Source organism: Schistocerca piceifrons, chromosome 1 (genome assembly GCF_021461385.2).
Source record: "Schistocerca piceifrons isolate TAMUIC-IGC-003096 chromosome 1, iqSchPice1.1, whole genome shotgun sequence".
NCBI classification, from domain to species: Eukaryota; Metazoa; Arthropoda; class Insecta; order Orthoptera; family Acrididae; genus Schistocerca; species Schistocerca piceifrons.
The window spans coordinates 962,609,589-962,621,686 of NC_060138.1; the positions used below are offsets into that span (position 1 = coordinate 962,609,589).

Sequence of the window (12,098 nt, forward strand, 5' to 3'; positions counted from 1 at the left end):
AAGAGAGTCGCTTCTGCCTTGGTGCCAAGGATGGTCGTATGCGTGTTTGGTGCCGTGCAGGTGAGCGCCACAATCAGGACTGCATACGACCGAGGCACACAGGGCCAACACCCGGCATCATGGTGTGGGGAGCGATCTCCTACACTGGCCGTACACCACTGGTGATCATCGAGGGGACACTGAATAGTGCATGGTGCATCCAAACTGTCATCGAACCCATCGTTCTACCATTCCTAGACTGGCAAGGGAACTTGCTGTTCCAACAGGACAATGCACTTCCCCATGTATCCCGTGCCACCCAACGTGCTCTAGAAGGTGTAAGTCAACTACCCTGGCCAGCAAGATCTCCGGATCTGTCCCCCATTGAGCATGTTTGGGACTGGATGAAGCGTCGTCTCACGCGGTCTGCACGTCCAGCACGAACGCTGGTCCAACTGAGGCGCCAGGTGGAAATGGCATGGCAAGCCGTTCCACAGGACTACATCCAGCATCTCTACGATCGTCTCCATGGGAGAATAGCAGCCTGCATTGCTGCGAAAGGTGGATATACACTGTACTAGTGCCGACATTGTGCATGCTCTGTTGCCTGTGTCTATGTGCCTGTGGTTCTGTCAGTGTGATCATGTGATGTATCTGACCCCAGGAATGTGTCAATAAAGTTTCCCCTTCCTGGGACAATGAATTCACGGTGTTCTTATTTCAATTTCCAGGAGTGTACCTATTCAGTTTGTCCTGTTTACCACATAGTCATCTGCTTGAAACAAAATTTTCAATTTCCCAGCACTGTCATCACATTTATGTCATACCCTGTTTCCCACGACAAAAAAATTGATTATGTGTTTAATCATTACATCGCTTGACATATGTGACTGTGGAATACAATGTGGCTTTCATGGCCACATTCAAGAATATGTAATGTGCCATTTGGGCTGTTGAATTGTGTTCATGCAAGTTTATGAGAACCATTCCGGATGTATTACATGAATCTGTGATGAGTGTCTTGAGAGGTGTAATACTCTTTTCATAGCAAAATTCTGCATTGTTGACAAACTCACAAAGTAACATCATATTGCTAAAGATCCTCAGTACAGTTCCAGATAGAGTTGCAGGGACTAGGTGGAGATCTGCCAGAACTTAGTTTACCAGCCTAATAAGTTCATATAAATATATGTGTTAAAAGAGAACATATTAAGAAGTGCGTGAAATATATTACAAAATAAGAATGCATTGTAGCTATGATTGGTGACTCCTGGGAAGATGTATGAGAGAACTTATCATTGTTAAAAAAAAGATGTGAATTAGTGCAGCTGTAGTAGAATGAACATTAGTTCAGACAGTTTTTTTTTTTACTCGGTCAGTCTTCTGGAATCAGTTGTTGGTCATTTAATTCAGTTTCCACATCCTGAATAAGTTCTTGCAACAGAACATAGATGCTACACTTTACTATTTGAAATAGTTTGTGATTATCCCATAGTTGATCACATGTAAACTATTTGCATCCAGGGCTGATATTGTACAGTTTGTCTGCTCCAGCATGAGATTAGGGCCCAGGACTCTGCACAACAGGAATCAAAACAATTGACTTCTATTTTTATTTTATTTTACATGTCTAGATCTGTAGGACCAAATTGAGGGCCAAATCTCTAAGGTCATGGAATGTGTCAGTACACAAAATTACAATATAAAAGTAATAACATATAAAATAAAATGGTTATGAACCCAAAAAAGACAAGCCATAAGTTTATGTAAACACAATCAACACAGGAATCAGTATAATTTTTCTAGGAACTCTTCAAACAGAGTAGTAGGAGTGACCTATGAAGAAACTCTTCAGTTTCAATTTGAAAGCATGTGGATTACTATAAAGATCTTTAAATTCTTGTTGTAGTTTACAAGAAACAACAGTGAAGTATATATATGAATATAATAGAGGGAAACATTCCACGTGGGAAAGATATATCTAAAAACACAGATGATGTGACTTACCGAACGAAAGTGCTGGCAGGTCAATAGACACACATACAAACACAAACACACACACAAAATTCAAGCTTTCGCAACAAACTGTTGCCTCATCAGGAAAGAGGGAAGGAGAGGGAAAGACGAAAGGAAGTGGGTTTTAAGGGAGAAGGTAAGGAGTCATTCCAATCCCGGGAGCGGAAAGACTTACCTTAGGGGGAAAAAAGGGCGGGTATACACTCGCGCACACACACACATATCCATCCACACATATACAGAGTGCCGAGTAGCAAACTGTGCTTGTTTATTTACGAAGGCATTTAAATGATATCCAGGTTATGCGGCGCAGATTCAGATAATGCCTCTTTAAAGCGAAAGACGCAAATTGACACACTGAAAATCTTCAACGCTAATGTAACAGAAGTGCACGCCGATGTGGAATATCGTGTGGACTTTGTCTCAGGAGACCACCAGATGGCTCTGCACGTGATATTAGGACCAGAGTTTCCCTTGGAGAAACCCATTCTCCGTGTCGTGCCTGCTGTCAGTCACCTTTGGGTCAACGAGACTGGAGAAGTTGTCGGTGCCTCGGGTCTTATAAGTGTGCCCCCGCGATATGTCTGTATATGTATGGATGGATATGTGTGTGTGTGAGGCAACAGTTTGTTGCGAAAGCTTGAATTTTGTGTGTATGTATGCGTCTGTTTGTGTTTCTATCGACCTGCCAGCGCTTTCGTATGGTAAGTCACATCATCTTTGTTTTTAAATATATTTTCCCCGCGTGGAATGTTTCCCTCTATGATGATGTGACTTACCGAACGAAAGCGCTGGCAGGTAACACACAGGGTGTTACAAAAAGGTACGGCCAAACTTTCAGGAAACATTCCTCACACGCAAAGAAAGAAAATATGTTATGTGGACATGTGTCCGGAAACGCTTACTTTCCATATTAGAGCTCATTTTATTACTTCTCTTCAAATCACATTAATCATGGATCACATTAATCATGGAATGGAAACACACAGCAACAGAACATACCAGCGTGACTTCAAACACTTTGTTACAGGAAATGTTCAAAATGTCCTCCGTTAGCGAGGATACATGCATCCACCCTCCGTCGCATGGAATCCCTGATGCGCTGATGCAGCCCTGGAGAATGGTGTATTGTATCACAGCCACTCACAATATGAGCACGAAGAGTCTCTACATTTGGTACCAGGGTTGCGTAGACAGGAGCTTTCAAATGCCCCCATAAATGAAAGTCAAGAGGGTTGAGGTCAGGAAAGCGTGGAGGCCATGGAATTGGTCCTCCTCTACCAATCCATCGGTCACCAAATCTGTTGTTGAGAAGCGTACAAACACTTCGACTGAAATGTGCAGGAGCTCCATCGTGCATGAACCACATGTTGTGTCTTACTTGTAAAGGAACATGTTCTAGCAGCACAGGTAGAGTATCCCGTATGAAATCATGATAACATGCCCCATTGAACGTAGGTGGAAGAACATGGGGCCCAATCAAGACATCACCAACAATGCCTGCCCAATTGTTCACAGAAAATCTGTGTTGATGACGTGATTGCACAATTGCGTGCGGATTCTGGTCAGCCCCCACATGTTGATTGTGAAAATTTACAATTTGATCACATTGGAATGAAGCCTCATCTGTAAAGAGAACATTTGCACTGAAATGAGGATTGACACATTGTTGGATGAACCATTCGCAGAAGTGTACCCTTGGAGGCCAATCAGCTGCTGATAGTGCCTGCACACACTGTACATGGTATGGAAACAACTGGTTCTCTCGTAGCACTCTCCATACAGTGACGTGGTCAACATTATCTTGTACAGCAGCAACTTCTCTGACGCTGACATTAGGGTTATCGTCAACTGCACGAAGAATTGCCTTGTCCATTGCAGGTGTCCTCATCGTTCTAGGTCTTCCCCAGTCGCGAGTCATAGGCTGGAATGTTCCGTGCTCCCTAAGACGCCAATCAATTGCTTCGAACGTCTTCCTGTTGGGACACCTTCGTTCTGGAAATCTGTCTTGATACAAACGTACCGCGCCACGGCTATTGCCCCGTGCTAATCCATACATCAAATGGGCATCTGCCAACTCTGCATTTGTAAACATTGCACTGACTGCAAAACCACATTCGTGATGAACACTAACCTGTTGATGCTACGTACTGATGTACTTGATGCTAGTACTGTAGAGCAATGAGTCGCATGTCAACACAAGAAGTCAACATTACCTTCCTTCAATTGGGCCAACTGGCCGTGAATCGAGGAAGTACAGTACATACGGACGAAACTAAAATGAGCTCTAACATGGAAATTAAGCGTTTCTGGACACATGTCCACATTACATGTTTTCTTTATTTGTGTGTGAGGAATGTTTCCTGAAAGGAACCAAAAATATCCATTGAAAATAGGAAGAATTACCCCAAAATATAATACTATTTGTCATAAGCAAATGAAAATAAGCAAAATAGACTACTTTTTGTGTCAAACTGTCATTTACTTCAGATACCGTTTGAATAGTAAAAATGGCAGCATTTAGTCTTTGAACAAGATCGTGAACATGGGCTTTTCACGAAAGTTTACTATGTATCTTAACACCTACAGATTTGAACTGTTCAGTTCCACTAATCATATGCCCACTCTGTGAAATTAAAATGTTGGGTTTTGTTGGATTGTGTGTTAGGAACTGTAAAAACTGAGTCTTACTGTGATTTAGCATTAGTTTATTTTCTACAAGCCATGAAGTTATGTCATGAACTGCACTATTTGAAACAGTGCCAGTGTTGCACACAACATCCTTTACCACCAAGCTAGTGTTATCAGCAAATAGAAGTATTTTAGAATCACCTATAATACTAGAAGGCATATCATTTATATTAATAAGGAACAGGAGTGGCCCCAGTGATCCCTGGAGCAACCCTCCCCCCCTCTCCCCCCCCTCCCTCGCCATTTGACCATGCTCCACTTAGACTCCACATCATAGCCATTCTCAACATTGCTGCTAATGGCCTTTTGCTGTCTGTTGTTAAAGTAAGAGATTAATCAACTGTGAGCTACTCCCCATATTTCATAATGGTCCAACTTCTGTAGCAATATTTTGTGATAAACACAGTCAAATGCCTTAGTTAATCCAAAAAGATGCCTAGCAATAGAAACCTTTTGTTTAATCCAGTGGTTTCACTTTATAGATCCTCTCTGGCCACCCCAACCTTCAGATCAGAACATCTTATGTGCTGTAGATTCCATGTACTATATTCTGTATGTTACTTATACTATTTACTTTAGATTTCACGTAATAATACCAATTCTAATTAAAGCTGGTGCTGATAGGTGTGAATATTACTGAACCATCAGTTTAAAAAGTCGTGCTTGGAAAATAACGACAAGAGTTATTTACAGAAGAATGGAAAAACAGGTAGCAATCAACCTTATGGAAAATCAGTTTGGTTTCTGGAGAAATGTAGGAACACACAAGACAGTACTGACCCTATGACTTATCTTAGAAGATATGTTAAAGAAAAGAAAATATACTTTTATAGTATTTTTAAATTTAGAGACAGCTTTTACAATGTTGACTTGAATACACTCTTTGATATTCTTAAGATAGCAGGGATAGAAAACAGGGAGCAAAATGTTATTTACAAAACAGGGAGCAAAATGTTATTTACAACTTGTATAGAAACCAGAGTACAGTCTTAGGAGTCAAAGGGCTTGAAAGAGAAGCAGTGATTGAGAAGGGAGTGAGACAGGTGATATGCAATCTGTACATTGTACAACTAGTGAAGGAAACCAAGGAGAAATTTGGAATAGAAATTCCTGTTCAGGGAGTAGAAATAAAAACTTTGAGGTTTGGTGATGATGTAATTCTGTCAGAGACAGCAAAGGTGTTGTGTTGGAAGAGCAACTGAACTGAATGTATAATTTTTAAGAGACAAAAGTATAACAAGGATAATGGAATGCAGTCAAATTAAATCAGGTTATTATGAGGGAATTAGATTAGGAAATGAGGCATTACAAGTAATAGACAAGTTTTGATAATTGGGCAGCGAAATAATTGATGATAGCTGAAGAAGAGAGGATATAAAATGCGGATTGGATATAACAAGAAAAGCTTTTTTTTGAAGAAAAAGATTCTATTAACATCTAATATAAATTTAAAGTATTAGGAAGTCTCTTTTTTACATCTATGTACATACTCTGCAAGCCACCTTATGGTGCGGGCACATTGTGTATTACTACTAGTAATTCCACCCCCCCCCCCCCCCCCCCAAAGAACCATGGAACTTGCCGTTGGTGGGGAGGCTTGCGTGCCTCAGCGATACAGATAGCCGTACCGTAGTTGCAACCACAATGGAGGAGTATCTGTTGAGAGGCCAGACAAACGTGTGGTTCCTGAAGAGGGGCAGCAGCCTTTTCAGTAGTTGCAGGGGCAACAGTCTGGATGATTGACTGATCTGGCCCTGTAACACTAACCAAAATGACCTTGCTGTGCAGGTACTGCGAACGGTTGAAAGCAGGGGGAAAGTACAGCCGTAATTTTTCCCAAGGGCACGCAGCTTTATTGTATGGTCAAATAATGATGACGTCCACTTGGGTAAAATATTCCGGAGGTAAAATAGTCCCCCATTCAGATCTCCAGGTGGGGACTCCTCAGGAGGACGTCATTATCAGGAGAAAGAAAACTGGCATTCTACGGATCGGAGCGTGGAATGTCAGATCCCTTAATCGTGCAGGTAGGTTAGAAAATTCAAAAATGGAAATGGATCAGTTAAAGTTAGATATAGTGGGAATTAGTGAAGTTCTCCGGCAGGAGGAACAAGACTTTTGGTCAGGCGAATACAGAGTTATAAATACAAAATCAAATAGGGGTAATGCAGGAGTCAGTTTAATAATGATTAAAAAAAATAGGAATGCGGGTAAGCTACTACAAACAGCATAGTGAACGCATTATTGTGGCCAAGATAGACTGGAAGCCCACGCCTACTACAGTAGTACAAGCTTCTATGCCAACTAGCTCTGCAGATGACGAAGAAATTGAAGAAATGTGTGATGAAATAAAAGAAATTTTTCAGATAGTGAAGGGAGACGAAAATTTAATAGTCATGGGTGACTGGAATTCGGTAGTAGGAAAAGGGAGAGAAGGAAATGTAGTAGGTAAATATGGATTGGGGCTAAGAAATGAAAGAGGAAGCCGCCTGATAGAATTTTGTACAGAGCACAACTTAATCATAGCTAACACTTGGTTCAAGAATAATAAAAGATGGTTGTATACATGGAAGAAACCTGGAGATACTGACAGATTTCAGATAGATTATATAATGGTAAGACAGAGATTTAGGAACCAGGTTTTAAATTGTAAGACATTTCCAGGGGCAGATGTGGACTCTGACCTCAATCAGTTGGTTATGAACTGTCGATTAAAACTGAAGAAACTGCAAAAATGTGGGAATTTAAGGAGATGGGACCTGGATAAACTGACTAAACCAGAGGTTGTACAGAGTTTCAGGGAGAGCATAAGGGAACAATTGACAGGAATGGGGGAAAGAAATAAAGTAGAAGAAGAATGGGTAGCTTTGAGAGATGAAGTAGTGAAGGCAGCAGAGGATCTAGTAGGTAAAAAGATGAGGGCTGGTAGAAATCCTTTGGTAACAGAAGAAATATTGAATTTAATTGATGAAAGGAGAAAATATAAAAAAGCTGTAAATGAAGCAGGCAAAAAGGAATACAAACGTCTCAAAAATGAGATCGACAGGAAGTGCAAAATGACTAAGCAGGGATGGCTAGAGGACAAATGTAAGGATGTAGAGGCTTATGTCACTAGGGGTAAGATAGATACTGGCTACAGAAAAATTGAAGAGACCTTTGGAGAAAAGAGAACCACTTGTATGAATATCAAGATCTCAGATGGAAACCCAGTTCTAAGCAAAGAAGGGAAAGCAGAAAGGTGGAAGGAGTATATGGAGGTTCTATACAAGGGCGATGTTCTTGAGGACAAGATTATGGAAATGGTTGAGGATGTAGAAGAAGATGAAATGGGAGATATAATACTGCGTGAAGAGTTTGACAGAGCACTGAAAGACCTGAGTCGAAGCAAGGCCCCGGGAGTAGACAACATTCCATTAGAACTATTGATGGCCTTGGGAGAGCCAGTCCTGACAAAACCCTACCATCTGGTGAGCAAGATGTATGAGACAGGCGGAGTAATCTCAGACTTCAAGAAGAATATAATAATTCCAATCCCAAAGAAAGCAGGTGTTGACAGATGCGAAAATTACTGAACTATCAGTTTAATAAGTCACGTCTGCATAGTTCTAACACGAATTCTTTACAGACGAATGGAAAAACTAGTAGAAGCCGACCTCGGGGAAGATCAGTTTGGATTCCGTAGAAATATTGGAACACATGAGGCAATACTGACCCTACGACTTATCTTAGAAGCTAGATTATGGAAAGGCAAACCGAAGTTTCTAGCATTTGTAGACTTAGAGAAAGCTTTTGACAATGTTGACTGGAATACTCTCTTTCTAATTCTGAAGGTGGCAGGGGTAAAATACAGGGAGTAAAAGGCTATTTACAATTTGTACAGTAACCAGATGGCAGTTATAAGAGTCGGGGGGCATGAAAGGGAAGCAGTGGTTGGGAAGGGAGTGAGACAGGGTTGCAGTCTATCTCCGATGTTATTCAATCTGTATATTGAACAAGCAGTGAAAGAAACAAAAGAAAAATTCGGAGTAGATATTAAAATCCATGGAGAAGAAATAAAAACTTTGAGGTTCGCCGATGACATTGTAATTTTGTCAGAGAGAGCAAAGGAGTTAGAAGAGCAGTTGAATGGAATGGATAGTGTCTTGAAAGGAGGATATAAGATGAACATCAACAAAAGCAAAACGAGGATAATGGAATGTAGTCGAATTAAGTCAGGTGATGCTGAGGGAATTAGATTAGGAAATGAGACACTTAAGTAGTAAAGGAGTTTTGCTATTTGGGGAGAAAAATAACTGATGATGGTCGAAGTAGAGAGGATATAAAATGTAGACTGGCAATGGTAAGGAAAGCGTTTCTGAAGAAGAGAAATTTGTTAACATCGAGTATAGATTTAAGTGTCAGGAAGTCATTTCTGAAAGTATTTGTATGAAGCGTAGCCATGTATGGAAGTGAAACATGGATGATAACTAGTTTTAACATGAAGAGAATAGATGCTTTCGAAATGTGGTGCTACAGAAGAATGCTGAAGATTAGATGAGTAGATCATATAACTAATGAGGAGGTATTGAATAGGATTGGGGAGAAGAGAAGTTTGTGGCACAACTTGTCTAGAAGAAGGGATCGGTTGGTAGGACATGTTCTGAGGCATCAAGGGATCACCAGTTTAGTATTGGAGGGCAGTGTGGAGGGTAAAAATCGTAGAGGGAGACCAAGAGATGAATACACTAAACAGATTCAGAAGGATGTAGGTTGCAGTAGGTACTGGGAGATGAAGAAGCTTGCACAGGATAGAGTATCATGGAGAGCTGCATCAAACCAGTCTCAGAACTGAAAACCACAACAACAACAATTCCCTTTCCTGTTCCACCCTTTCCTGTTTCGATCTCAGTGTGCGTCAATAAGTAAGTAAAGCAGTCATCATTCCTAATATTGTTTTGAACACCACAGTACTTTACTAGGCACAGTCCTGTTGGAGATGGTGTGCCGTTGCCTTCCCCCACCTTTTGAACTGTTGCTGCAGATACTGTTTCCTGGAAGTTACATTTAATGTGGGTTCCAAACCATCTGCATCTAAGCATTTTTCACTTCAACAAACATTTCCAAAGGTGAAAGGAGTGATAAGTGATAGGTAAAAACCAGGGATCTGACCTGAGGCCTTTAGCTTTGTAGTCTGGCAGTTTACCACCGAGCCTCAATACAAGCCCTAGATTCTCTTATCGTGTCTTCATGGTCCTTACGTGTAATGTTCGTAGGTGGCATTAGACATGGTTTGCAGTCTGCTTTAAATGACAGTTCTGCAATGGTACTGCCACAATGGGGATAATAGGATGTTATCATAAATAAATAAATAAGTAAACTTAAAGTTAATCATATATTCATAATGTTAACAATCACTGAAAAATAAAGTTCTTGCAGTTTGGTGGTTGTAGGTCAGTAACTGCAGAATAATAATTGACGATGTGAACTTACATTGATCTTGATGCTCTCAAGGCTTCACTGCAGATGCTGTTTCCTCGCCGAAGTTTGTTAAGTGAAATGTGCGAGGGAGCTGCGTAGTTCTCAATAATTGTGTAAAGATGGTTGTTGTTTTGGATGTACTATTTATTATGTCACAGAGTTCTCATTGAAATCTTATGATGTATTGGCCACCATTGTGCGATTTCTTGGTGCTCTTACATGCATTCACTATCAATTGGAACATGGTAACATACAGTAATTTATTTAGTTACAATCATGTAAGTTGCTCAGGATTACTGAAGATGTTATAATTTGGTGGTTACAATTTAAATACATAAAATAGGATACAAAGTCTTATACATATCAGTTGTTTTCGTGGAAAAATAAGTGAATTGATTCAAATGAACAACACTGATTACATTTTTTTATTTGATGCGAAACTACCCCATCCCATTTCTTCCTAGCATGATTTCAAATAAGCATACATTATTTTTGGTGTGAACAGAATTTCAATAAATACTCCAGTAGTCCAGTGATCACCTTGTTTACATCACCAGTAAGATTTCATTTTCTGAGTTTCAGTAATTACTAAGTAATTAGGTGTTGTTATGATTAGCAGTTGCAAAGTAGGCTGACAGTTTGTTAATCACAGATGTTACAGGTGTCAAACATTATAAAAACAGTATTTTTGATTTCTCTTTAGCACAGTAGTTGCTCATTTGTTTTGTTTTGAAGGCAGTCATCCATTCGTTTAATAAGCCAGTAAGTCACGTTGCAGCCCTTTGCTTATATACTTCTACAGAGTGGCAAGTTAAGTGATTATCTTTTTCTGTGTCTTTCTTGTGCACCTTTTCCTGTTAAGAGGTTGTCTCACGTTTTTTTAAGGGCAAGTTCATTCAGTCTGTTGCATAATAGTTGCTCACTGAACAGCCAGCTACATAGCTCATTAATGCATCAGCGTCCATTGGTGACACATCAGGATGGTACAAAGCTGCATATCTAGGATTCTATGTGCTTTTATAGTTTGTCTTACTACGATAGTTAGGATGTGTGTATGCTGTGTGCGGATGCGGGAGGAGCTGACCGCAGTTTGCAAACAGCTGAATGCACTTTTGGGTACGGTTAGTTATCTTCAGCCTGCTGCCTTGGGGTGTAGCAGTGGTGGAGATTCTGGCTCCTCACATGGGACACCTCAGGTGTCACTTGTTTTGCCCATGGGTTCTGCTTCTGAGGCACCTTTTAGTGTACTTGACATGGTGGATCCGCCATCACAGCAAGGTGAGTGGCTGGTGGTAACGTGTTTGCATTGCTTGTGACAGAGAGCTAATGTGGAAACTGGCTGGCTGGCCTCCCCCATTCACCCTGAGAGTGGGCAGGTGACCGTTACTTCAGCAGAGCCCGAGCAGGCACACAGTGGGGGGGGGGGGGGGGGGGGGGATTTACTAGTTTTACTAGTTATCAGGACTGCCAACATTAGGTGCATTATGGAGCCCCTTAGACAAATAGGGTTCAAGGCTGGAAAGAAAGGCAATGTGCACTCAGTATGTCTACCGGGGGCCCTCATCTGAGATGTGGAGGAGGCCCTGCCTGCAGCTATCAAGCGTGTAGTGTGCAGTCGTCTGCAAGTTGTGGCACATGTTGGCACTGATGATGCCTGTTGCACGGGTTCTGAGGCCATCCTCCGTTCATACAGGCAGCTGGTGGGGGTGATGAAGACTGCTGGCCTTGCACGTGGGGTGCATGCTGATCTTAAAATTTGGATCATTGTTCCCAGAGTTGATCAGAGTCCTTTGGTTTGGAGCTGAGAGGAGGGTCTCAACCAGAGGCTTCTTCGACTCTGTAACTGTCTTGGCTGCAGATTTCTAGACCTATGTTGTGATGTGAGTATTTTTGACTCCTCTTGATAGGTCAGGGATGCATTATGCAAAGGAAGCAGCTACTCAGGTAGCAGAGTA

The 12,098-nt window shown here is 41.2% G+C and overlaps 1 protein-coding gene across 3 annotated transcripts in view; it reads left to right on the forward strand.

Moving 5' to 3' along the window:
• The window catches only part of LOC124730383 (TBC1 domain family member 13), a 237,540-nt gene that overhangs the window by 48,724 nt on the left and 176,718 nt on the right, over positions 1 to 12,098 (forward strand). The gene's annotated exons all lie outside the window — the stretch shown is intronic.